The 26115-nt window shown below is 42.7% G+C and overlaps 1 protein-coding gene across 3 annotated transcripts in view; it reads left to right on the top strand.

The window, feature by feature from the left end:
- Positions 1-3495: 3495 nt before the first annotated feature.
- The window catches only part of LOC142303703 (uncharacterized), a 95590-nt gene continuing 72970 nt past the window's right edge, over positions 3496-26115 (top strand). For 2 of the 3 annotated variants that reach the window (XM_075345358.1, XM_075345341.1), the window contains exons 1-2: positions 3500-3565; positions 22189-22321. The gene's annotated coding sequence lies outside the window, so the exon portion shown is untranslated. Of the gene's footprint in view, positions 3566-22188; positions 22322-26115 lie in introns of all 3 variants that reach the window. The other variant, XM_075345349.1, reaches the window with a different exon arrangement.

Raw genomic sequence — 26115 nt, 5'->3', positions numbered from 1 at the left:
TATATTGCTGAGGATTTTAGATGTTTGGGCTCCTTCCAGGGGTATATTACTGAGGATTTTAGATGTATGGGCTCCTTCCAGGTGTATATTACTGAGGATTTTAGATGTATGGGCTCCTTCCAGGTGTATATTACTGAGGATTTTAGATGTATGGGCTCCTTCCAGGTGTATATTGCTGAGGATTTTAGATGTATGGGCTCCTTCCAGATGTATATTGCTGAGGATTTTAGATGGAAGGGCTTCTTCCAGGTGTATATTACTGAGGATTTTAGATGTATGGGCTCCTTCCAGGTGTATATTAGTGAGGATTTTAGATGTATGGGCTCCTTCCAGGTGTATATTACTGAGGATTTTAGATGTTTGGGCTCCTTCCAGGTGTATATTACTGAGGATTTTAGATGGAAGGGCTTCTTCCAGGTGTATATTGCTGAGGATTTTAGATGTATGGCTCCTTCCAGGTGTATATTACTGAGGATTTTAGATGTATGGGCTCCTTCCAGGTGTATATTGCTGAGGATTTTAGATGTTTGGGCTCCTTCCAGGGGTATATTACTGAGGATTTTAGATGTATGGGCTCCTTCCAGGTGTATATTACTGAGGATTTTAGATGTATGGGCTCCTTCCAGGTGTATATTACTGAGGATTTTAGATGTATGGGCTCCTTCCAGGTGTATATTACTGAGGATTTTAGATGTATGGGCTCCTTCCAGGTGTATATTGCTGAGGATTTTAGATGTATGGGCTCCTTCCAGGTGTATATTACTGAGGATTTTAGATGTATGGGCTCCTTCCAGGTGTATATTACTGAGGATTTTAGATGTATGGGCTCCTTCCAGGTGTATATTGCTGAGGATTTTAGATGTATGGCTCCTTCCAGGTGTATATTACTGAGGATTTTAGATGTATGGGCTCCTTCCAGGTGTATATTGCTGAAGATTTTAGATGTATGGCTCCTTCCAGATGTATATTGCTGAGGATTTTAGATGTATGGGCTCCTTCCAGATGTATATTGCTGAGGATTTTAGATGGAAGGGCTTCTTCCAGGTGTATATTACTGAGGATTTTAGATGTTTGGGCTCCTTCCAGGTGTATATTACTGAGGATTTTAGATGTATGGGCTCCTTCCAGGTGTATATTGCTGAGGATTTTAGATGTATGGGCTCCTTCCAGGTGTATATTATATAGATAGAACTACCACTCCCAGCATTCTCACTGCATGAAATATAGATAGAACTACAACTCCCAGCATTCTCACTGCACAAAATATAGACAGAACTACAACTGCCAGCATTCTCCCAGCATGAAATATAGATAGAACTACAACTCCCAGCATGAAATATAGATAGAACTACAACTCCCAGCATGAAATATAGATAGAACTACAACTCCCAGCTTTCTCACTGCATGAAATATAGATAGAACTACAACTCCCAGCATTCTCACTGCATGAAATATATTCAGAACTACAACTCCCAGCATTCTCACTGCATGAAATATAGAACTACAACTCCCAGCATTCTCACTGCATGAAATATAGATAGAACCACAACTCCCAGCATTCTCACTGCACAAAATATAGATAGAACTACAACTCCCAGCATGAAATATAGATAGAACTACAACTCCCAGCATGAAATATAGATAGAACTACAACTCCCAGCATTCTCACTGCATGAAATATATTCAGAACTACAACTCCCAGCATTCTCACTGCATGAAATATAGAACTACAACTCCCAGCATTCTCACTGCACAAAATATAGATAGAACTACAACTGCCAGCATTCTCACTGCATGTAATATAGATAAAACTACAACTCCCAGCATTCTCACTGCATGAAATATAGATATAACTACAACTCCCAGCATTCTCACTGCATGAAATATAGATAGAACTACAACTCCCAGCATTCTCACTGCATGAAATATAGATAGAACTACAACTCCCAGCATTCTCACTGCATGAAATATAGATAAAACTACAACTCCCAGCATTCTCACTGCATGAAATATAGATAAAACTACAACTCCCAGCATTCTCATTGCATAAAATATAGACAGAACTACAACTCCCAGCATGAAATATAGATAGAACTACAACTCCCAGCATTCTCACTGCATGAAATATAGATAGAACTACAACTCCCAGCATGAAATATAGATAGAACTACAACTCCCAGCATTCTCACTGCATGAAATATACATAGAATTACAACTCCCAGCATTCTCACTGCATGAAATATAGATAGAACTACAACTCCCAACATGAAATATAGATAGAACTACAACTCCCAGCATTCTCACTGCATGAAATATAGATAGAACTACAACTCCCAGCATGAAATATAGATAGAACTACAAATCCCAGCATTCTCACTGCATGAAATATAGATAAAACCACAACTCCCAGCATTCTCATTGCATGAAATATAGATAAAACTACAACTCCCAGCATGAAATATAGATAGAACTACAACTCCCAGCATTCTCACTGCATGAAATATAGATAAAATTACAACTCCCAGCATGAAATATAGATAGAACTACAACTCCCAGCATTCTGACTGCATGAAATATAAATAAAACTACAACTCCCAGCATTCTCACTGCATGAAATATAGATAAAACTACAACTCCCAGCATTCTCACTGCATGAAATATAGATAAAATTACAACTCCCAGCATGAAATATAGATAGAACTACAACTCCCAGCATTCTCACTGCATGAAATATAAATAGAACTACAACTCCCAGCATTCTCACTGCATGTAATATAAATAGAACTACAACTCCCAGCATTCTCACTGCATGAAATATAGATAAAATTACAACTCCCAGGATTCTCACTGCATGAAATATAGATAGAACTACAACTCCCAGCATTACATATAGATAGCACTACAACTCCCAGCATTCTCACTGCATGAAATATGGATAGAACTACAACTCCCAGCATGACATATAGATAGAACTACAACTCCCAGCATTCTCACTGTATGAAATATAGATAGAATCACAACTCCCAGCATGAAATATAGATAGAACTACAACTCCCAGCATTCTCACTGCATGAAATATAAATAGAACTACAACACCCAGCATGAAATATAGATAGAACTACAACTCCCAGCATTCTCACTGCATGAAATATAGATAGAACTACAACTCCCAGCATGAAATATAGATAGAACTACAACTCCCAGCATTCTCACTGCATGAAATATAAATAGAACTACAACACCCAGCATGAAATATAGATAGAACTACAACTCCCAGCATTCTCACTGCATGAAATATAGATAGAACTACAACTCTCAGCATGAAATATAGATAGAACTACAACTCCCAGCATTATCACTGCTTGCTGTGCATTTTCCTGCATTTCTCTATAAAGCTGAATACACTGGAGCTCCACCTCCACTTGTCACATGATCACAGGTCCTTCACCCCCCCTCTCCTCTCCATACTTGTCCCCGCCCCGTAAGCTTTCTGATCACATGATGGCGACGTCATGACAGGTCCTGCAGACCGGAGCAACAATCTGCTGCAGCTGTGGCCGGAAAGGTACAAACACTGTATGGGCTCCTCCCAATTCAAGACTTCAGCCTGTACATTTTAGTATGTTCAGTAGTGAATCTGTTACAATGTACCGGCTGCAGTCATGACCTGTAAATAGCCCATACATTCCAGCTGATTCACTACTGAAGACACTAGAATGTATGGGCTCCTCCCAGATATATGTTACTGACGATTTCAGAATGTATGGGCTCCTTCCAGGTGTATATTACTGAGGATTTTAGATGTATGGCTCCTTCCAGGTGTATATTACTGAGGATTTTAGATGTATGGGCTCCTTCCAGGTGTATATTGCTGAGGATTTTAGATGTATGGGCTCCTTCCAGATGTATATTGCTGAGGATTTTAGATGGAAGGGCTCCTTCCAGGTGTATATTACTGAGGATTTTAGATGTTTGGGCTCCTTCCAGGTGTATATTGCTGAGGATTTTAGATGTATGGGCTCCTTCCAGATGTATATTACTGAGGATTTTAGATGTATGGGCTCCTTCCAGGTGTATATTACTGAGGATTTTAGATGTTTGGGCTCCTTCCAGGTGTATATTACTGAGGATTTTAGATGTATGGGCTCCTTCCAGGTGTATATTACTGAGGATTTTAGATGTATGGGCTCCTTCCAGATGTATATTGCTGAGGATTTTAGATGGAAGGGCTTCTTCCAGGTGTATATTACTGAGGATTTTAGATGTTTGGGCTCCTTCCAGGTGTATATTACTGAGGATTTTAGATGTATGGGCTCCTTCCAGATGTATATTACTGAGGATTTTAGATGTATGGGCTCCTTCCAGGTGTATATTACTGAGGATTTTAGATGTTTGGGCTCCTTCCAGGTGTATATTACTGAGGATTTTAGATGTATGGGCTCCTTCCAGGTGTATATTACTGAGGATTTTAGATGTTTGGGCTCCTTCCAGGTGTATATTACTGAGGATTTTAGATGTATGGGCTCCTTCCAGGTGTATATTACTGAGGATTTTAGATGTATGGGCTCCTTCCAGGTGTATATTGCTGAGGATTTTAGATGTTTGGGCTCCTTCCAGGGGTATATTACTGAGGATTTTAGATGTATGGGCTCCTTCCAGGTGTATATTACTGAGGATTTTAGATGTATGGGCTCCTTCCAGGTGTATATTACTGAGGATTTTAGATGTATGGGCTCCTTCCAGATGTATATTGCTGAGGATTTTAGATGGAAGGGCTTCTTCCAGGTGTATATTACTGAGGATTTTAGATGTTTGGGCTCCTTCCAGGTGTATATTACTGAGGATTTTAGATGTATGGGCTCCTTCCAGGTGTATATTACTGAGGATTTTAGATGTATGGGCTCCTTCCAGGTGTATATTGCTGAGGATTTTAGATGTTTGGGCTCCTTCCAGGGGTATATTACTGAGGATTTTAGATGTATGGGCTCCTTCCAGGTGTATATTACTGAGGATTTTAGATGTATGGGCTCCTTCCAGGTGTATATTACTGAGGATTTTAGATGTATGGGCTCCTTCCAGATGTATATTGCTGAGGATTTTAGATGGAAGGGCTTCTTCCAGGTGTATATTACTGAGGATTTTAGATGTATGGGCTCCTTCCAGGTGTATATTAGTGAGGATTTTAGATGTATGGGCTCCTTCCAGGTGTATATTACTGAGGATTTTAGATGTTTGGGCTCCTTCCAGGTGTATATTACTGAGGATTTTAGATGGAAGGGCTTCTTCCAGGTGTATATTGCTGAGGATTTTAGATGTATGGCTCCTTCCAGGTGTATATTACTGAGGATTTTAGATGTATGGGCTCCTTCCAGGTGTATATTGCTGAGGATTTTAGATGTTTGGGCTCCTTCCAGGGGTATATTACTGAGGATTTTAGATGTATGGGCTCCTTCCAGGTGTATATTACTGAGGATTTTAGATGTATGGGCTCCTTCCAGGTGTATATTACTGAGGATTTTAGATGTATGGGCTCCTTCCAGGTGTATATTACTGAGGATTTTAGATGTATGGGCTCCTTCCAGGTGTATATTGCTGAGGATTTTAGATGTATGGGCTCCTTCCAGGTGTATATTACTGAGGATTTTAGATGTATGGGCTCCTTCCAGGTGTATATTACTGAGGATTTTAGATGTATGGGCTCCTTCCAGGTGTATATTGCTGAGGATTTTAGATGTATGGCTCCTTCCAGGTGTATATTACTGAGGATTTTAGATGTATGGGCTCCTTCCAGGTGTATATTGCTGAAGATTTTAGATGTATGGCTCCTTCCAGATGTATATTGCTGAGGATTTTAGATGTATGGGCTCCTTCCAGATGTATATTGCTGAGGATTTTAGATGGAAGGGCTTCTTCCAGGTGTATATTACTGAGGATTTTAGATGTTTGGGCTCCTTCCAGGTGTATATTACTGAGGATTTTAGATGTATGGGCTCCTTCCAGGTGTATATTGCTGAGGATTTTAGATGTATGGGCTCCTTCCAGGTGTATATTACTGAGGATTTTAGATGTATGGGCTTCTTCCAGGGGTATATTACTGAGGATTTTAGATGTATGGGCTCCTTCCAGGTGTATATTACTGAGGATTTTAGATGTATGGGCTCCTTCCAGGTGTATATTACTGAGGATTTTAGATGTATGGGCTCCTTCCAGGAGTAAATTACTGAGGATTTTAGATGTATGGGCTCCTTCCAGGTGTATATTACTGAGGATTTTAGATGTATGGGCTCCTTCCAGGTGTATATTGCTGAGGATTTTAGATGTATGGGCTCCTTCCAGGGGTATATTACTGAGGATTTTAGATGTATGGGCTCCTTCCAGGGGTATATTACTGAGGATTTTAGATCTATGGTCTCCTTCCAGGTGTATATTACTGAGGATTTTAGATGTATGGGCTCCTTCCAGGGGTATATTACTGAGGATTTTAGATGTATGGGCTCCTTCCAGGGGTATATTACTGAGGATTTTAGATGTATGGGCTCCTTCCAGGTGTATATTACTGAGGATTTTAGATGTATGGGCTTCTTCCAGGTGTATATTACTGAGGATTTTAGATCTATGGTCTCCTTCCAGGTGTATATTACTGAGGATTTTAGATCTATGGTCTCCTTCCAGGTGTATATTACTGAGGATTTTAGATGTATGGTCTCCTTCCAGGTGTATATTACTGAGGATTTTAGATGTATGGGCTTCTTCCAGGTGTATATTACTGAGGATTTTAGATGTATGGGCTCCTTCCAGGTGTATATTACTGAGGATTTTAGATGTATGGGCTCCTTCCAGGTGTATATTACTGAGGATTTTAGATGTATGGGCTCCTTCCAGGTGTTTATTACTGAGGATTTTAGATGTATGGGCTCCTTCCAGGGGTATATTACTGAGGATTTTAGATGTATGGGCTCCTTCCAGGTGTATATTACTGAGGATTTTAGATGTATGGGCTCCTTCCAGGTGTATATTACTTAGGATTTTAGATGTATGGGCTCCTTCCAGGTGTTTATTATCGAGGATTTTAGATGTATGGGCTCCTTCCAGGTGTATATTACTGAGGATTTTAGATGTTTGGGCTCCTTCCAGGTGTATATTACTGAGGATTATAGATGTATGGGCTTCTTCCAGGTGTATATTACTGAGGATTTTAGATGTATGGGCTCCTTCCAGGGGTATATTACTGAGGATTTTAGATGTATGGCATACCTCCCAACTTTCAAAGAAAGGAAAGAGGGACAAACTGTGCTGCGCGGTACGGCGATTTTAGGCCACGCCCCTAACCACACCCATTTCACATGTAGTCACACCCATAACCACTCCCCATCCACACCCATTTAGCACTGCCATTCACATTGTTTTATAAACAATAATTATAAACAGAAAAATATAAAATGTTAATGCAAACTTGGTAGTATTTATTTTAAATTAGAATATTTTAAAAATACAAAATTCTATTCTAAAGCAGATCTGACACCTTAATCTACAGTATGTAAAAGCTGCACATTACATATAAGGTCTACTCTATTAGATAAATTATCTTTAATAACATTGTGCTTTTGGTTAATCCCTTTACGACTCCAGTTTGTCCCTGGTAATGTCAAGGTAATTACCACCGGCTGCTGCGGTGAATTGGTGGTGACCCCCATAAAAAGCAGCTTAGAGTGCACAGCCAGGAATTATATAGCAAATTTAAGGGAAGGGGGGTGCACATGTCAAGTAAAACCAACCATGTAGAAAAAGAGAAAAGCGCTTGACCAGAAGGTGACCCCCCACACATCTGCTGATTTGACCAACAGACATGTGGGGCTAACAGGCGCAGGTGGATACACGATCCACCCGCGCCTGCTTTTCACTTAGATCATGCTGTCAAAATGTGACAACATGATTTAATTGGCCACACCATTCCCCGCTGCCATCGGAGCCCTGTGACGCAATCACTGGGAGATTATGGTTGCCATGGTAGCTCGAAGTCATGTGATGATTACTGTTGCTACCATGATGTATTTCCTGTGAGACCTGACAGAGCGCTGGCACTGACAGGAAAGAAGCATTTCTGCTGATCACAACTGTGCAGCCCAGATCAACAGAAATTAACAAGTGATCAGACTGCTGATCCTTATAGTTCCCTAGGGGGACTAGTAAAATAAATAGAAAAAGTAAAAAAAAAGTTTTTAAAAATATGAAAGACTAAAGAAACCTAAAAGTTCAAATCACACCCATTTGCCCCACTGAAAATAAAACTGTTTAAAAAATAAAAAATATACACACATTTGGTATCGCCGTGTTCAGAAATGCCCGATCAAAATATAAAATCAAATAATCTGATCGGTACGGGGTGTGGTGAGAAAAAATTCCAAACTCCAAAATTACGGTTTTTGGTTGCTGCAAAAATGATTTAAAATGCAATAACAGGCGATCAAAATGTAGAATCTGCGCAAAAATGGTGTCCCTAAAAACGCTAGCTTAAGATGCAAAAAAATAAGAGATCACTGAGCCATAGATCCTGAAGAATGAGAATGCTACGGGTCTCGGAAAATAGCGAAAAAGCCCAACTTTTTGAGTGACAAACTTCTGAATTTTTTTTAACCCCTTAGATAAAAGTAAGAGTATACATGTTTGTTATCTATGAACTTGTACTGACCTGAAGTGTCATACTGACCTGTCAGCCTCACCATATATTTAACTCGGTGAATAAAATATCCCAAAAACTATTGTGCAATTGCACTTTTTTTTTGCAATTTCACCGCACTTGGATTTGTTTTTCCCGTTTTCCAGTAGACTACATGGTAAAACTAATGGTTTCATGCAAAAGTACAACTCATCCCACAAAAAACAAGCCCCCATATGGCAAAATTGACGGAAAAATAGAAAAGTTACGGCTCTTGAAAGAAGGAGAGGAAAAAATGAAAAATCTCCCGGGGTGAAGGGGTTAATAGAAGCAATTAGAGAAGACTTATTGTTCTGCTGTAATCATGGGAAGCATTACCATCACCTCTCCACAGTGAGGTCAAATGAAGCTGCAGAATCACCAGCAGGAGCAGTCTGTGATCGCTTTGAGTTGGCACTCATCAGCGCTGCGCAGAGCAGGCAGGAAGTCACCAACTACTTGTCTGTTAATTCTTAGCCCCTTAAGAAAAAAAATCCAAAAGTCCTGGACGAATAACCCCAATTAACCAACATCACATTATTATTTGTGCTATTATTGGGGAGATAATACCTGTCACTTTAAGGCTATGTTCACATTGTGTTTTCGCCAAACATCAATTGCTCCGTTGGGGCCTTCTGTGTGAAGCCCTAAAAAAATAGGATTTTAGCACGACCTGTGAAGTAGCTATTGACTTTAATAAGGCAGACCCAGGACCCAGGAAAGCTGAACTGGTTGGGCAGCCAGGACAGAGCAGAGCTGAACTAGTTGGGGAACCAGGATGCAGCAGAGCTGAACTGGTTGGACAGCCAGTATGGAGCAGAGTGGAAGTGATTGGGCAGCCAGTATGGAGCAGAGTGGAAGTGGTTGGGCAGCCAGTATGGAGCAGAACGGAACTGGCTGGGCAGCCAGGATCTAGCAGAGCGGAACTGATTGGGCAGCCAGGATCCAGCAGGGCAGAACTGGTTGGGCAGCCAGGATCCAGCAGAGCTAAATGGTTGGGCAGCCTGGACGCAGCAGAGCTCAACCAGTTGGGCAGCTAGGACGCAACAGAGCCAAAGCAGTTGGGCAGCCAGGATGCAGCAGAGCCAAAGTGGTTGGGCAGCCAGGATCCAGCAGAGAAGAACCGATTGGGCAGCCAGGATCCAGCAGAGTCGAACCAGTTGGGCAGCCCGTCCAACAGAGATTAAAGGGAACCTCTCACCCATCCGACCAGTCTGCACCGCCACGCCCCTTATGTGAGTATTATAAAGTGATTTTTACTGAGGATTTTGGAATCTATGGGCTCCTCTTCCAGGTGTATATTACTGAAGATTTCAGAATATATGGGCTCCTTCCAGGTGTGTATTACTTAGGATTTCAAAATCTATGGGCTCCTTTCAGGTGTATATTACTGAGGATTATAGATGTATGGGCTCCTTCCAGGTCCTGACTGCAGCCCATATATTATAGCTGGTTCCTTACTGAAGACACTAGAATGTACAGGCTCTTTCCAAGTATTTATTAGTGAGTACATCAGAATGTATGTTCTCCTTCCAGGTATATATTATTGAGGACAGCAGAATGTATGGGCTAATTCAAGGTATACAGTCAAATGAAAAAGTATTTATTAAGTATTAATGTTAACCTTTTTTCTTTATAACAATTTGGGTTTTTGCTATTTCAGTTTCATATATCTAATAAATGATGGACTGAGTAATATTTCTGAATTGAAATGAGGTTTATTGTACTAACAGAAAATGTGCAATCCGCACTTAAACTAAACTTCACAGGTGCATAAGTATGGGCACCCTTATCAATTTCTTGTTTTGAATACTCCTAACTACTTTTTACTGACTTACTGAAGCACTAAATTGGTTTTGTAACCTCATTGAGGTTTGAACTTCATAGGCAGGTGTATCCAATCATGAGAAAAGGTATTTAAGATGGCCACTTGCAAGTAGTTCTCCTATTTGAATCTCCTATGAAGAGTGGCATCATGGGCTCCTCAAAACAACTCTCAAATGATCTGAAAACAAAGATTATTCAACATAGTTGTTCAGGGGAAGGATACAAAAAGTTGTCTCAGAGATTTAAACTGTCAGTTTCCACTGTGAGGAACATAGTAAGGAAATGGAAGAACACAGGTACAGTTCTTGTTAAGCCCAGAAGTGGCAGGCCAAGAAAAATATCAGAAAGGCAGAGAAGAAGAATGGTGAGAACAGTCAAGGACAATCCACAGACCACCTCCAAATGCCTGCAGCATCATCTTGCTGCAGATGGTGTCACTGTGCATCGGTCAACAATACAGCGCACTTTCCACAAGGAGAAGCTGTATGGGAGAGTGATGCGAAAGAAGCCGTTTCTGCAAGCACGCCACAAACAGAGTCGCCTGAGGTATGCAAAAGCATATTTGGACAAGCCAGTTACATTTTAAAAGAAGGTCCTGTGGACTGATGAAACAAAGATTGAGTTGTTTGGTCATACAAAAAGGCGTAATGCATGGAGGCAAAAAACATGGCATTCCAAGAAAAGCACTTGCTACCCACGGTAAAATTTGGTGGAGGTTCCATCATGCTTTGGGGCTGTGTGGCCAATGCCGGCACCGGGAATCTTGTTAAAGTTGATGGCCGCATGGATTCAACTCAGTATCAGCAGATTCTTGACAATAGTGTGCAAGAATCAGTGACGAAGTTGAAGTTACGCAGGGGATGGATATTTCAGCAAGACAATGATCCAAAGCACCGCTCAAAATCTACTAATCTACTCAGGCATTCATGCAGAGGAACAATTACAATGTTCTGGATTGGCCATCCCAGTCCCCAGACCTGAATATCATTGAAAATCTGTGGGATGATTTGAAGCGTGTTGTTCATGCTCGGCGACCATCAAACTTAACTGGAATTGTTTTGTAAACAGGAATGGTCAAAAATACCTTCATCCAGGATCCAGAAGCTCATTAAAAGCTACAGAAAGCGACTAGAGGCTGTGATTTTTGCTAAAGGAGTATCTACAAAATATTAATGTCACTTTTATGTTGAGGTGCCCATACTTATGCGCCTGTCAAATTTAGTTTAAATGCAGATTGCACATTTTATGTTAGTACAACAAACCTCATTTCAATTCAGAAGTATTACTGAGTCCATCATTTATTAGATAAATGAAACTGAAATAGCAAAAACCCAAATTGTTATAAAGAAAAAAGGTTAACTTTAATAGGGGTGCCCAAACTTTTTCATATGACTGTATATTAATGAGTACATACGAATGTATGGGATCCTTCCATGTATATATTAGTGAGTACGTAAGAATGTATGGCCTCCTTCCAGGTATATATTAGTGAGGAGGACAGCAGATTGTATGGGTTCCTTCCAGGTATACGCTACAGTTCAAAAGTTTAGGGTCACTTAGATTTTTCATTATTTTTGAAAGAAGAGCACATTTTTTTCAATGAAGCTAACATTAAATTAAACAGAAATTCACTCTATAGATTGTTAATGTGGTAAATTGCTATTCTAGCTTCAAACGTCTGGTTTTTAATGCAATATCTACATAGTTGTATAGAGGTTCATCTTCAACAACCACCACTCCAGTGTTCTAATGGTACATTGTGTTTGCTAACTGTTTTAGAAGGCTAATGGATGTTTAGAAACCCCTTGATAAACCTTGTGCAAGTATGTTAGCACAACTGAAAAGAGTTTTGCTGATTAGAGAAGCTATAAAACTGACCTTCCTTTGAGCTAGTTGAGAATCTGGAGCATTACATTTGTTGGTTCCATTAAACTCCCAAATTGGCTAGAAAAAGAGAACTTTCATGTGAAACTTGACAGTCTATTCTTGTTCTTAGTAATCAAGGTTATTCCATGAGAGAAATTGCAAAGAAACTGAAGATTTCCTACAATGGTGTGTACTACTCCATTCAGAGGAGAGCACAAACAGGCTCTAACCAGAGTAGAAAGAGAAGTGGGAGGCCCTGCTGCACAACTGATCAAGACAAGTATGTTAGAGTCTCTAGTTTGAGAAATCAATGCCTCACAGGTCCTCAACTGGCAGCCTCATTAAATAGTACCCGCAAAACGCCAATGTCAACGTCTACAGTGAAGTGGCGACTCCGGGATGCCGGCCTTCAGGGCAGAGTGGCAAAGAAAAAGTCATATCTGAGACTAGATAATAAAAGGAAAATATTAATATGGGCAAAAGAACACAGACATTTGACAGAGAAGATTGGAAAAAAGTGTTATGGACAGATGAATTGAAGTTCGAGGTGTTTGGATCACACAGAAGAACATTTGTGAGACGCAGAACAACTGAAATGATGCTGGAAGAGTGCCTGACGCCATCTGTTAAGCATGGTGGAGGTAATGTGATGGTCTGGGGTTGCTTTGCTGCTGCTAAAGTGGGAGATTTGTACAAGGTAAAATGGATTTTGAATAAGGAAAGCTATCACTCCATTTTGAAATGCAATGCCATACCGTGTAGACAATGCTTGATTGGAGCCAACTTCATCCTACAACAGGACAATAACCCAAAGCACATAGGTTGCTCCCTATTCTCTGTAGGGACATGAGCACACGCAAGAGGTTAAAAGCCCCTCCCACCTCATCCCCACCAGTGTCCTTTCCTGTCCCAGCACAGGATAGCATGCAAGAGAAGAAGATCTTACTTATGGTCCCAGGTGAGTGGTGGTGGTTTGTGCTGCCTCCTCCCTGGTGAAGCGGGTCCACGGCTGATACCAGGCAACCGTTCCCTCAGCCAGGCTGGTCTGATTGGGAGCTCCCAGCATGTGCCGCTTCCCCCAACACGGGGGCTCTCGGCGCCTCGATCCAGCATGCCTGACGATCTCAGCGTGTGCACTGCTAGTGAGGTCCTTCCGGGTATGTACAGGAGCACTCCGGGTCACGCGAGGGCACTTATGGTTCAGCTGCTAGAGACTACGGCAGTGGTGGCGCGTCAGAACCACATGGAGTGAGGAGACTGGGGTGATGTGGAACAGGTATAAGGGGGGGGCAGAGTTCCGATTGTCCCCTGCTTGTCTGTGAACATGGAGGGTTCACAGAAATCTGATGTTCCCCCAGAGTCGCCCGCAGTTACGGTAATTAAAATTCTATTCCTTCTCAGCTGAGTCTATTGGGCCATGTTAACGGGTGTCAAAAAGCCATTGCCAAATCTAAAAGATGTTCCAATTGCAATTGCAGGTTGGAGGACTCTTACTTAAAGCGTCTGTGTGCCACATGCTTCTCATCACTACTTAATGAAGAACAGGCGTCCCTCCTGTCTAACATGCGCAATATCATTAGAGAAGAAGTCCAGGCATCCATGGCGTCCCAGTCTACGACGTGTCAGGTCCAGGGAAAGCGGAAGAGACCCAGGAGGGAGGTATAACCATCTTCGGATGAGGAGACTTCTACCTCTCGGTCGTCCTTTGCTTCAGAGTTGGATGTGGAGCCTGGGTCGTCACCTACCAGGCACGGAAAGAAATCCTACCAATTTGACTACAAGGATACTGATGTTCTCCATCGAACCATGCAGATTGACGAGGTCCAACTTCTGTCCAGGATCAGATGTTTGCAGGTCTGCGCTCCAGACCTTCTCAAGTTTTTCCCATGAATGATCATTTGAAGGACATAATCATGGAAGAGTGGGATAAGGTGGAAAAAGGAGCTTTCATCCCTCTTGAATTTAAGAATCGATGCGGAAGATGTTAAATTCTGGGACACTTTTCCAGTGATTGACGTTCCAATAGTGAAGGTTCTTAAAAAGACGTCTATTCCATTCAAGGACTCGTCTGGTTTAAAGGATGCGATGGACCGAAAAGCAGATGGTCTTTTGAAGAAAGCCTGGGAAGCTTCGGCTGTTTCCATGAAAACCAACATAGCGGCTACATCAGTGGCTAGGTCCATGTCCCTTTGGCTGAATGACTTGAAAGACCATGTTCCGCACAGTTATCAACCTCAAGCCCCTAAATCAGTGGGTACTTTACAGAAAGTTTTGAATGGAATCCATTCGCTTGGCCATGGCTCTTATAGAACAGGGAGTGGTGATGTGTAACTAGACTTGCGCGATGCGTATTACCATCTTACTATTCACCCGTTCAGTCAGCAGTTTCTCAGATTTTCTTCAGAAAGGCTCAGTCACTCTCAACTACCAGTTCCGATGTCTTCCATTTGGCCTCTCTTCGGCACCTCGAATATTTACAAAAGTAGTGACGGACATGATGGCTTACCTTCGCCTGCAGGACATAGTTCCATATCTCGATGACTTCCTCCTGATCACAATATTTGTTCCGGAGATGGACCATCATCTTCAGGTCACCAGGGGTGTCCTTTGAAAATTGGGCTGGATCCTGAACAAGGAAAAGTCCTGCTTGCAGCCTGAAACATCCAGACTGTTTCTGGGAGTCTTCTTGGATTCCGTCAGGCAGATGTCTTTTTTGCGCATGGACAAAGTGGTGGCCATCTCCCAGGAATTAAGTGTGTTTTCAGAGAAGGAAAAGGTCTCAATCTGCAAGGCAATGAGAATGCTGGGGCTGATGACTTCTTGTATAGGAAGCGTACATTGGAGTCAGTTTCACTCAAGACCGCTGCAGAAGGACGTACTTGCCATATTGGCAAGACGCAAAACTTTGCTCGATCACAGATTCAGGCTCTCAGGGAAAGCCAGAAATTCTTTTCAGTGGTGGAAGAAAACATTGAACCTGACCAGAGGTGTTCAGTGGGTATTGTATCCGAATATTCCTATCAGGATGGATGCGAGCTGGGCTGCCAAGGTGGATCACTCCTATCTCCATGGGACTCCAGCAATCCAGTTGAAGTCGTCCAACTTCCGAGAGCTAAGGGCAGTCCTAAAAGCCCTTCTCAGCAGGCCGGCTCTACAGGGTCAACATATAAAAATTTACTCGGACAACATCACGACTCTCTCTTCTCCGTCACCAGGGTGGATCCCAACATCCGAGTCTACAGAGGCTGGCAGAAAACATCTTCCTGGTTCTGGAAGCCACTGTATCTTCCGTTTCCGCGCTTCATCTCAGGGGATTGGACAACAAGGAGGCAGAGTATCTGTCGTCGTCAAATGAGAGCATCGGAGTGGAGCCTGAATGCAGCCGTGTTTCACAGCCTAGCTCGCAGATGGGGGTCAACCATGCCTAGACCTGTTTGAAAGTAGAGGAAATACAAAGGTTCTTCTCCCTCAGTCCGGCAAACGATCCAGTGGCAGTGGATGCCCTGTTTCAATTCTGTGGAACAGGCCTGCTCTATGCCTTTCCACCAGTCCTATTGATTCCAAGGATGCTACGGAAGATTCGAGAAGATCGGGCAAGGGTCATAGTGATTAGTTCCTTTCTGGCCAAAACGCAGCTGGTTCACCCTGCTTCACCAGCTGTCGGAGGAGGATCCAATTGTTCTTCCACTCCAGGAGGATCTACTTTCTCAAGGTCTTCTTTGGCATTAGAACCTAAAACAACTGCAGCTCTCTGCCTGGATCCTGAGAGGGAGATCTTAGCTTCAAAGGGTCTCTCGGATCAGGTGATTACCACTATTCTGGCCAGTAGAAAACAGGTCACTAAAGCTATCTACCATAGGATCTGGAAAGATTTCTGTACTTTCATGGGTACCAGCCAGACGGCGCAGACAGAGCCCAATATCCCCAGCATACTGGATTTTCTCCAGGCAGGCTTTAATAAAGGGTTAAAAACAAGTATCTTGAAAGTGCAGGTGGCAGCTCTCAGCGTGTTCCTCAACACTCAGTCGCCCATCCCTGGATACTGAGGTTCATGAAAGACGTTCAGCGACTACGACCCACTTTGAGAAGTACATCTCCTCCTTGGGATCTTACTCTGGTACTGAACTTTCTATGTTGCCACCCTTATTCCGCGAACTTGGACCTGGATATCAAACAGCTTTCCCTAAAAACAATCTTTTTTGTGGCAATAACGTCCGCCAAGCGAATAGGGAAACTGCAGGCTCTCTCCATCAAAGACCCATACCTTCAAGTGAGACAAGATTGCGTGGTCTTGCGGCTGGATCCTTCCTTTTCTCCAAAAGTCATTTCTGCTTCTACACTCAGTCAGGAGATTGTGCTACCATCCTTCTGTTCGTCTCCCAGAAATGCAAAGGAGCAGGAGCTACACTCCTTGGATGGTCGAGCGGTGCTATTAGCCTATTTGGAGGCAACCCGGAGCTGGAGAGTGGATTGTCATTTGTTCATTCAGTTTGCGGGGAAGAACAAAGGCAGGAAGGCATCTAAATCTTCCTTGACGAGATCGGTTAGATGTCTGAGTCAGGTGGCCTATTCTTCAGATAACATTCCTCTCCCAGGGGTTGTCAGGGCCTATTTCACTAGGGCACTTTCCACTTCCTGGACAGCTAGAGCAGGGGCTTCCCTGGATCAGATTTGTGCTGCAGTTACTTGGTCAGGACCATCTACATTTTGTAAGCATTACAAATTTGATGTTCTCTCAAATAAAAAAATGGCCTTTGGTAGAAAGGTCCTTCAGGCATTTCTCCCACCCCAAGGCCCTGTGCGCACACTGCGGTTTTTACCGCGACTTTGCCGTTGTTTTACTGCTTGTTTTGCTGCAGAAAATGTTCATAACCTTGCTGTAGTCCTTCCCCAGCAAAACCTATGATGAAAAAAAAAAATGCTGTGCACACACTGCGTTTTTTTCACCAACAGGTTTTGCTGCATAATTTCTGCTGCGGAATTAATGTGCATGTCACTTCTTTTCCTCAGGTACCTGCGGTATTTTACACCATTGACTGTAATGTAATCATGAAATACCGCAGGGAATAACGCAGGTAGCAAATTATGTGCATTTCATTGCATTATTCCCGCGGTATTTCGCGTTTTACGGGACATAGTGATCATCACTACCCTGCGTTTTGCAAGGAAGTGATGTCACTAGGAGAGGAAGAGGAAATAGAGCAGAGAGAAATACACACATATCACACTCACACACAGACACATATATATATATATATATATATATATATATATATATATATATATATATATATAATGCACAGGTACATAGAAATCAGCAACGTACATTCGGAGGGCTGGTATTTGGCCAGATAGTGCTCCCCATATAAAGTATATGGGGACCAGAATCAGGCGCAAAGGGGTAGGAGCAAGCGCTTCATACTCACTGATCACCGGGCGGCTGTCACACTGCTCCGGCGGCAGCTCTTTCATCTTCCAGAGCCGCCGCACATTAGACTAATAACATATTCATACCTTCCCTGCTCACCGGTGGCTGTGATTGGTTGCAGGCAGACATGCCCCCATGCTGAGTGACAGCTGTCTCACTGCAACCAATCATAGCCGCCGGTGGGTGGGTCTTTATCGTGCAGTAAAATAAATAAATAAATTTAAAAAAATCGGCGTGCGGTCCCCCTCAATTTTAATATTAGCCAAGAAAAAGCCACACGGCTGAGGACTGGTATTCTCAGGATGGGGAGCCCCACATTATGGGGAGCCCCCCAGCCTAAAAATATCAGCCAGCAGCCGCCCGGAATTGCCGCATCCATTAAATACGACAGTCCCGAGACTCTACACAGCTCATCAGCCGTGATGCAGTGGCAATCAGGGTAATAAGGAGTTAATGGCTGCAGCCCATAGCTGCCACTAAGTCCAAGATTAGTAATGGCAGTGTCTATGACATGCCATCACTAAACTGTTAGTGACAATAAATAAACACACACACCGAAAAAACTTTTATTTGAAATAAAACACAAAAAAATCCCCCTCTTTCACCACTTTATTAAAATCCCCAAATACCCCTCCAGGTTTGGCGTAATCCACATGAGGTCCCACAACACTTGCATACTGCTCCAGCGGCATCTGAGACCTAGTACTCAATGGAGCCTCATTCCGTGAATGAAGCTGCAGGGATAACTTCAGGACATTTCTCATGGTCGGTGATGTCAACATATTACCACTCGCTAGAACTTCAGGGCCTCACGAGCAGTAATAGAGTGACGTCCCTGACCGGCATATATATATATATATATATATATATATATATGTATATATATATATATATATATATATACACCGTATTTTTCGCTTTATAAGACGCACTTTTGTTCCCCCAAATTTTGGGGGAAAGTAGGGGGTGCGTCTTATAAGCCGAATATACGGGGGGGGGGGTATATATATATGTACACTGCAGGGTCCAGGGGAGGTGGGGGCGCTGTGCTGGGGGTAGGTGAACGCTGCGGCGGCAGCGTTAGATCTCCTGCTCCCGCTCATATAATATGCACAGCCGCTGTCCATCTCCGGTGGTGCTGAAATCGCACCGCAGTGAGGGGCTGGGGCAGCGGTGCATATTATATGTCTCTGCGCGCCCCTGTGATGGTACATGCCCCCCCTGTGTTAGATTTGGCCCCAATGCTGTTGCTCATTCTAAAATAAAAAAGCTTTACTTACCCCCTGCAGCGTTTCTCCCCGTGTCCCTGCTTCCACTGTGATCAGGCAGGCAGAGATCTCAGGCTGCTGTGCCGATCACATGACCGCACTGAGAACCAGGAAGTAAGGAAGAGAAGCACGGAGGGAGACAGGAGGGAGATAAACGCTGCAGGAGGTAAGGAAAGAGTGTTTTATTTTACTATGGGCAGCAGCCTGAGGGCGATATCTAACACAGGGGGACTTGTGCGATCTATAGGGGCCATGGGCAGCACTATGGGGGCGATATCTAACACAGGGGGACTTGTGCGATCTATAGGGGCCATGGGCAGCAGCATGAGGGCGATATCTAACACAGGGGAACATGTGCAATTCATAGGGGACCATAGGCAGCACAGGGGAATGTATGCAATCCATAGGGGGCCATAGGCAGCACAGGGGAACGTGTGCAATCCATAGGGGACCATAGGCAGCACATGGGAATGTATGCAATCCATAGGGGGCCATAGGCAGCACAGGGGAATGTATGTAATCCATAGGGGGCCATAGGCAGCACAGGGGAACGTGTGCCATCACAAGGGGGCTATAATCAATATAAGGGGGCCATATCCAGATTAAGGGGGCTAATTTTAGGATGGGGGGCTATGAGGGACATATACCCTATATGATTTGTTAGAGGGACACTGGCATTATAAGATGGACCCCATTTAACATTAAAAAAAAAAATCTCTTTTCCTTCACCAAATTTGGGGGTGCGTCTTATAATCAGGTGCGTCTTATAAAGCGAAAAATACGGTATGTATATATATATGTGTATATATGTGTGTGTATATATATATATATATATATACATATATATATATATATATATATACACGGTGCCTTGTGAAAGTATTTGGCACCCTTGATTTTGTCAACCTTTTCTACATTTCAGGCTTCAAACATAAAGTTAAAAATTTAGATTTTATGGTGAAGAATCAACAAGTGGGACACAATTGTGAAGTTGAATGAAATTTATTGCTTATTTTAAACTTTTTAAAAAATAAATAACTGAAAATTGGGGCGTCAATATTATTCGGCCCCTTTACTTTCAGTGCAGGAAACTCACTTCAGAAGCTCATTGAGGATCTCTGAATGATCCAATGTTGTCCTAAATGACTGATGATGATAAATATAATCCCCCTGTGTGTAATCAAGTTTCCGTATAAATGCACCGGCTCTGTGATAGTCTCAGTGTTGTGTTTAAAGCATGTATAGCATCATGAAGGAACACAACAGGCAGGTCCGTGATACTGTTGTGAGAAGTTTAAAGCCAGATTTGGTTACAAAAAGATTTCCAAAACTTTAAACATCCCAAGAAGCACTGTGCAAGCGATCATATTGAATGGAAGGAGTATCATACCACTGCAAATGTACCAAGACCCGGCCGTCCATCCAAATTATCATCTCACACAAGGAGAAAACTGATCAGAGATGCAGCCAAGAGGCCCATGATCTCTCTGGATGAACTGCAGAGATCTACAGCTGAGGTGGGAGAGTCTGTCCATAGGACAACAATCCTATGTACAACTGTACACTGCACAAATCTGGCCTTTATGGAAGAGTGGCAAGGATAAAGCCATTTCTCAAAGATAAACATAAAAAGTGTTGTTTAAAGTTTGCCACAAGCCACCCGGGAGACACACCAAACATGTGGAAGAAGGTGCTTTGGTCAGATGAAACCAAAATCAAACTATTTGGGCACAATGCCAAACGATATGTTGGCATAAAAGCAACACAGCTCATCACTTTGAACACACCATCCCCACTGTCAAACATGGTGGTGGCAGCATCATGGTTTGGGCCTGCTTTTCTTCGGCAGGGACAGGGAAGATGGTTAAAATTGATGAGAAGATGGATGGAGCCAAATACTGGACCATTCTTGAAGAAAACCTGTTGGAGTCTGCAAAAAACCTGAGACTGGGACAGAGATTTGTCTTCCAACAAGACAATGATCGCAAACATAAAGCAAAATCTACAATGTAATGGTTCACAAATAAACGTATCCAGGTGTTAGAATGGCCAAGTCACAGTCCAGACCTGAATCCAATTGAGAATCTGTGGAAAGAGCTGAAAACTGCTGTTCACAAACGCCTCCATCCAACCTCAGTCAGCTCCAGCTGTTTACAAAGGAAGAATAGGCCAGAATTTCAGCCTCTCCATGTGCAAAACTGATAGACACATACCCCAAGTGACTTGTGCTGTAATCGCAGCAAAAGGGGGCGCTACAAAGTATTAACTTACAGGGGATGAATAATAGTGCACGCCCCAATTTTCAGTTATTTATTTTTTATAAAAGTTTAAAATAAGCAATAAATTTCATTCAACTTCACAATTGTGTCCACCAGTTGTTGATTCTTCACCAGAACATTAACATTTTTATCTTTAAGTTTGAAGCCTGAAATGTGGGAAAAGGTTGAAAAAAATCAAGGAGGCCAAATACTTTCTCAAGGCACTGTATGTGTGTGTATATATATACACACACACACACACACACACACACACACACACACACATATATATATATTGATAGGGCAGTGAGATCCTCTCTCTATATCTTACACATATGTATCTGATATCATAAACACATCAATGGTTAAATATGAGTTAATAAAGTTAAAATACTATTCTATATTGAAACTAGGTTACATTAGGGTGTGCTGTCCCGCTCTATTTGGACTTTCCTTTGACAAACATTAGCCAATGTTTGCTAAAGGTAGAATTACTGTAAAAAAAAAAATTTTTGTGTCACTCTAGGGATTATATTGGCAAGCGTAACTAAGCTTATATAAAGTTTAGTGTAATCTATTAAGCTTAACTAGCTTTATTAAAGGTCAACCACATTATATTTGGTCCTGTGAAAAGTAAACTCTATTGTATTCGCACGTATGAGATCATAACGGATTCTAACGTTTATGTCTACACCCACACGTGTATAAATATGACCACATAACAATCAATAAATGGGCCAGTACTTGAGTGACACTTGCTCCTGTCAGACTCATTCTTTTGCGTCTGAAAGCTTGCATGAGGCTGCAGCCACACTAACCAATTTGTCTTCCATCCAATGTATCTAGTGTTCTCGTTGAACCAACCTAACAATTTGGCGTCCCTGGGTGGGCAGGAGAAGACAGAAGATACAAATACCTGAGACCCGGCACCTGCAGACTGAGGATCAGAGGACACACCGACCCAGAACACCGGTGTATGGTGAGAACCATAGATTCTTACAAATCATACATATATATATATATACACATACAGTTAGGTCCAGAAATATTTGGACAGTGACACAAGTTTTGTTATTTTAGCTGTTTACAAAAACATGTTCAGAAATACAATTATATATATAATATGGGCTGAAAGTGCACACTCCCAGCTGCAATATGAGAGTTTTCACATCCAAATCGGAGAAAGGTTTAGGAATCAAAGCTCTGTAATGCATAGCATTAACATTCTGCACTGTGTGCTCTGTTCTCACAATAAAAAGAATTGATTATTAGCATCTATTAGTCCATTTGGATATTATTTTTATTTTTTACTATGAAACACTATAGGTCATATGTAGGTTCAGACTCAAGTGTCAGCCTGCAGAGTGATAATTCATAGGCAGGCTAGCAAGAGTTAATCTCTGCTAGTCTGCTTGTTAGTCTACTTTTATCACTTGCTGTGGGTAAGCCAATCACATCTGCTCCCCTACTATATATGCTGGCTAGATCCTTCCTTCTATGCCAGCTATAGTTTTTTAGCTAGTCTGATGAGGTGTTGTGATCCAGACTATCTGGTGGATGTTATGCTTGTTGCTGATGCGGTTGTTGAGTTAACCCTTGTTGCCTTTTGGTTGTTACCGTCCTGCTCTTGCTTTACTCCTGAGTCTCTGATTGTCTATTCCTGTGTGAATACAGTTTTGATTTTCCCTTGTCTATCTTTATCTGTTTTCCATCACACTCCTGCCCCATCCTTCCCTGGTGGGAGGGGGGTATCAGAATAGTATTGGTCAGGAGCATAGCCTAGAACGGGACTCAAATAATATCGAAAAACTCCGGCACACTCAATAATAATGAGAAGAAAATATCATGGTCAAAAAATGTATATTTCATTCACTTGTGCATAGGCATATAGAAATTTTGTCCAATGTTTCAATCGCACAGTGGGTCTTTCTCAAGGACAAATCATCTATGAAACTTATAGAGTAATGCAAAAATGCACCAAACTGCTTCCGGATTTATTTACAAATGTGTAGTGTATGCCTTCGCGACTTTATGAAAATATTCAGACATCAGTATTCTTTTGTCATCTTACAGACAACTTTTATAGTGTGTATTAAATCTAATCGTTAAGGAATGATAGGGATGTCTAGAAAACAAATCCTGGACATAAAGAGTCCCCCTGGGCTCCTCAAGATCTTGCGGATATAGATGGTAGAAACACACCTCCACGCACTATAGGTTGGTAGAAAAATGCGGGAAAATGGTATACAATTCTGTGGGTAGTGATACTTGGCTTACAAGGCGTATCATGCGTTCAGACACAAGATTAATGCATATTAAGTATACCCTCAGGATAGGACCTATGGAATCCACGGGTAGTTCCTCCCGTCTTCCAGAAGAAAGGTGTATGGGTAAATGCCCCTGGTAGATATAAGAAGAATTCTCATAGAGTGGTGGTTTGAGTGGTAGCTCAGGGATCCCTAGCGTGAGGGACAGCATAGGAGCCCCTGTTCCCTACTATACTAACAGTCACCTTGTGAGAGACACTTTGCCAGGGAATGTCGGGAATATTCTACAGCACATCATCCACATTCCCAACTGGTGAATGCTGTGCTGCAATGGGGCTGGAATGCTGGGGGAAAGAGGATCCCACAACCCCGACCTGAAGAAGAAGAGGCATATGTGGTACAAAGGCAAGTGGCCCAGACTAAGTGGGACAACGCCGCAACCATGAATCAATATCTGCAGCCATTCTGGGTAGAAGACATGGAGACTGTGGGGCTCCGTGACTCTGGAGCCTCAGTCACATTGATCAAAGACCATCTAGTACTCTGGCCTAGGAAGGTTACCATCAAAACGCTAAGTACTCCTGCAATCCTTTAGTTAGGGCCAAAGTGCTGGCTGGTCTCTTTCAAGAGCCACTACATATTTTGTGTCTAATCTGTGTCATACAAAAATAGGCTAATTAGAGCATTTCTGTGGGGCTTAATTTTATAGCTCTGCTGATGTATACTGGGTTTCTGGGTTATCATACTGTTAATGTTTATAGGAATACCCATCCTTATTAGGTACGGATGGCACCCAGTCTATATCGTGTATGCACAAAGCACTTTATCATGAGATTTCTTGGTGACAGGTATTGTATTCTGTGTTTAGTTAGGGACATATAAGTGACAGCCACCATGGAATGGGGGCATCACACACCTAGGGTGATTAAAACCCTATTGTTAGGCAGTATACAGTGTAGGGGAAATATAATTCCTACCTCCAATTGCTAGTGGGCAATGTAGCCGTTTGCAGTATATCACTGCACGCGCTAGTCCCGTTAACCGTCCAACACCATAGACAGCAGTGACCGCGGTGATGTCAGGAGGCAGGAGATCGTCACAGCAGGTAATGATCTCTTCTCACCTCCTGACAGCAGCACTCGGCATCCCCGCGGCTGCACGCACTGCTGTGTGTCAGTGTCTGTCAGTCCTGCAGCGTGACAAGCTGCTGATACTGTGGGCACACACTGACACACAGCAGTGCTGGCAGCGGCGGGGCTGGAGCGGGACACAGACTGCACGGGCACCTGGAGGTCACACGGAAGTGCTTCTGTGCGGCGTCCAGGGAGTGTGACGTGTGTGTTTACTCTGCTCCGCTTCCTCTTCTGTCATAATGACATCACTTCCTGCAAAACCGCAGGCAGCGATGAACATTACCGCAGGTAAATCGCGGCTATACCGGGGGTATACCGCACATCATTTGCTACCTGCGGTATACCCCCGGAATTTCGCGATTACATTACAGTGAATGGAGTGAAATACCGGGGGTATACCGCAGGTACCTGCGGAAAAGAAGTGACAGGCACATTTTGTCAAGAAAATCTTCACAAAGAATTTTCTTGAAAAAAAAATGCAGCGTGCTCACAGCTATTTTTTTTTCTTATAGGTTTTGCTGGAAAATGTCTGCATAAAGATTTCAAACATTTCTCAAAAATTTTCCGCAGCAAAACCGCGGGTAAATCCGCGGGTAAAAACGGCTAGTGCGCACATAGCCTAAAAATCTCAGCATCAAATTTGCATCCCTTGGCCCCCAAAAATAAAAAAAAAATTCTGCCAGCAGGTAGAAATTTGGTGCTGAAAGCTGGTGCAGACGATTTCAACACCAAATGTGCATCTCCTGGCAAAAAAACGCAGCAAAAATCGGGGAAAAATAACCACGGCAAAAACCGTGGCAAAAAAATTCCGCCAAAACACAGTGTTTTTTGGCCGGAAGGTGTAGATTGGATGCAGGAATATGGTATAAAAATTTCAGCACAAAATCTGCATCTCTTGGCCAAAAAAACTGCGATTTTTCTGCTAGGAGATGCAGGTCTGTAAACTCAGTGACCTCCACCTGAGGTCAGGTTACCTGCGATCACAGATGAAGGACCGTGGGAATCTCCAGCTGTGACCGCAAATGACCTGAGTGACGTCACCGCTCAATGCGCAGCTCATTCATTCTCTGGAGCTCACAGAGTGCGATCGGTTGTGCCGCTCTCTGTGATATTCAGATGTAGCAGAGCTGAAGCGGCGTGGGACCTCTTGCGGATTACGTCAGAGCTGCAGGGTGTTTGGGCTTAATCAAGAGGTGAAGCAGGGTGTGTTTTGTACTTTATTCCAAATAAAGGATTGTTCTCTGTGTTTATTTACTGTCACTTACAGGTTTGTGTGGTGCAGGTATCTGATAAACGCCTGTGCCATCACACAAAGCTAGGGTTTAGCAGCAGCTGTGCGCCGCTATTAACCCCTGCTATTACCCCGACTGGCA

The sequence above is a fragment of the Anomaloglossus baeobatrachus genome, chromosome 1 (assembly GCF_048569485.1).
Source record: "Anomaloglossus baeobatrachus isolate aAnoBae1 chromosome 1, aAnoBae1.hap1, whole genome shotgun sequence".
Taxonomy (NCBI): Eukaryota; Metazoa; Chordata; class Amphibia; order Anura; family Aromobatidae; genus Anomaloglossus; species Anomaloglossus baeobatrachus.
This window is presented reverse-complemented; position numbering and strand designations above follow the sequence as displayed.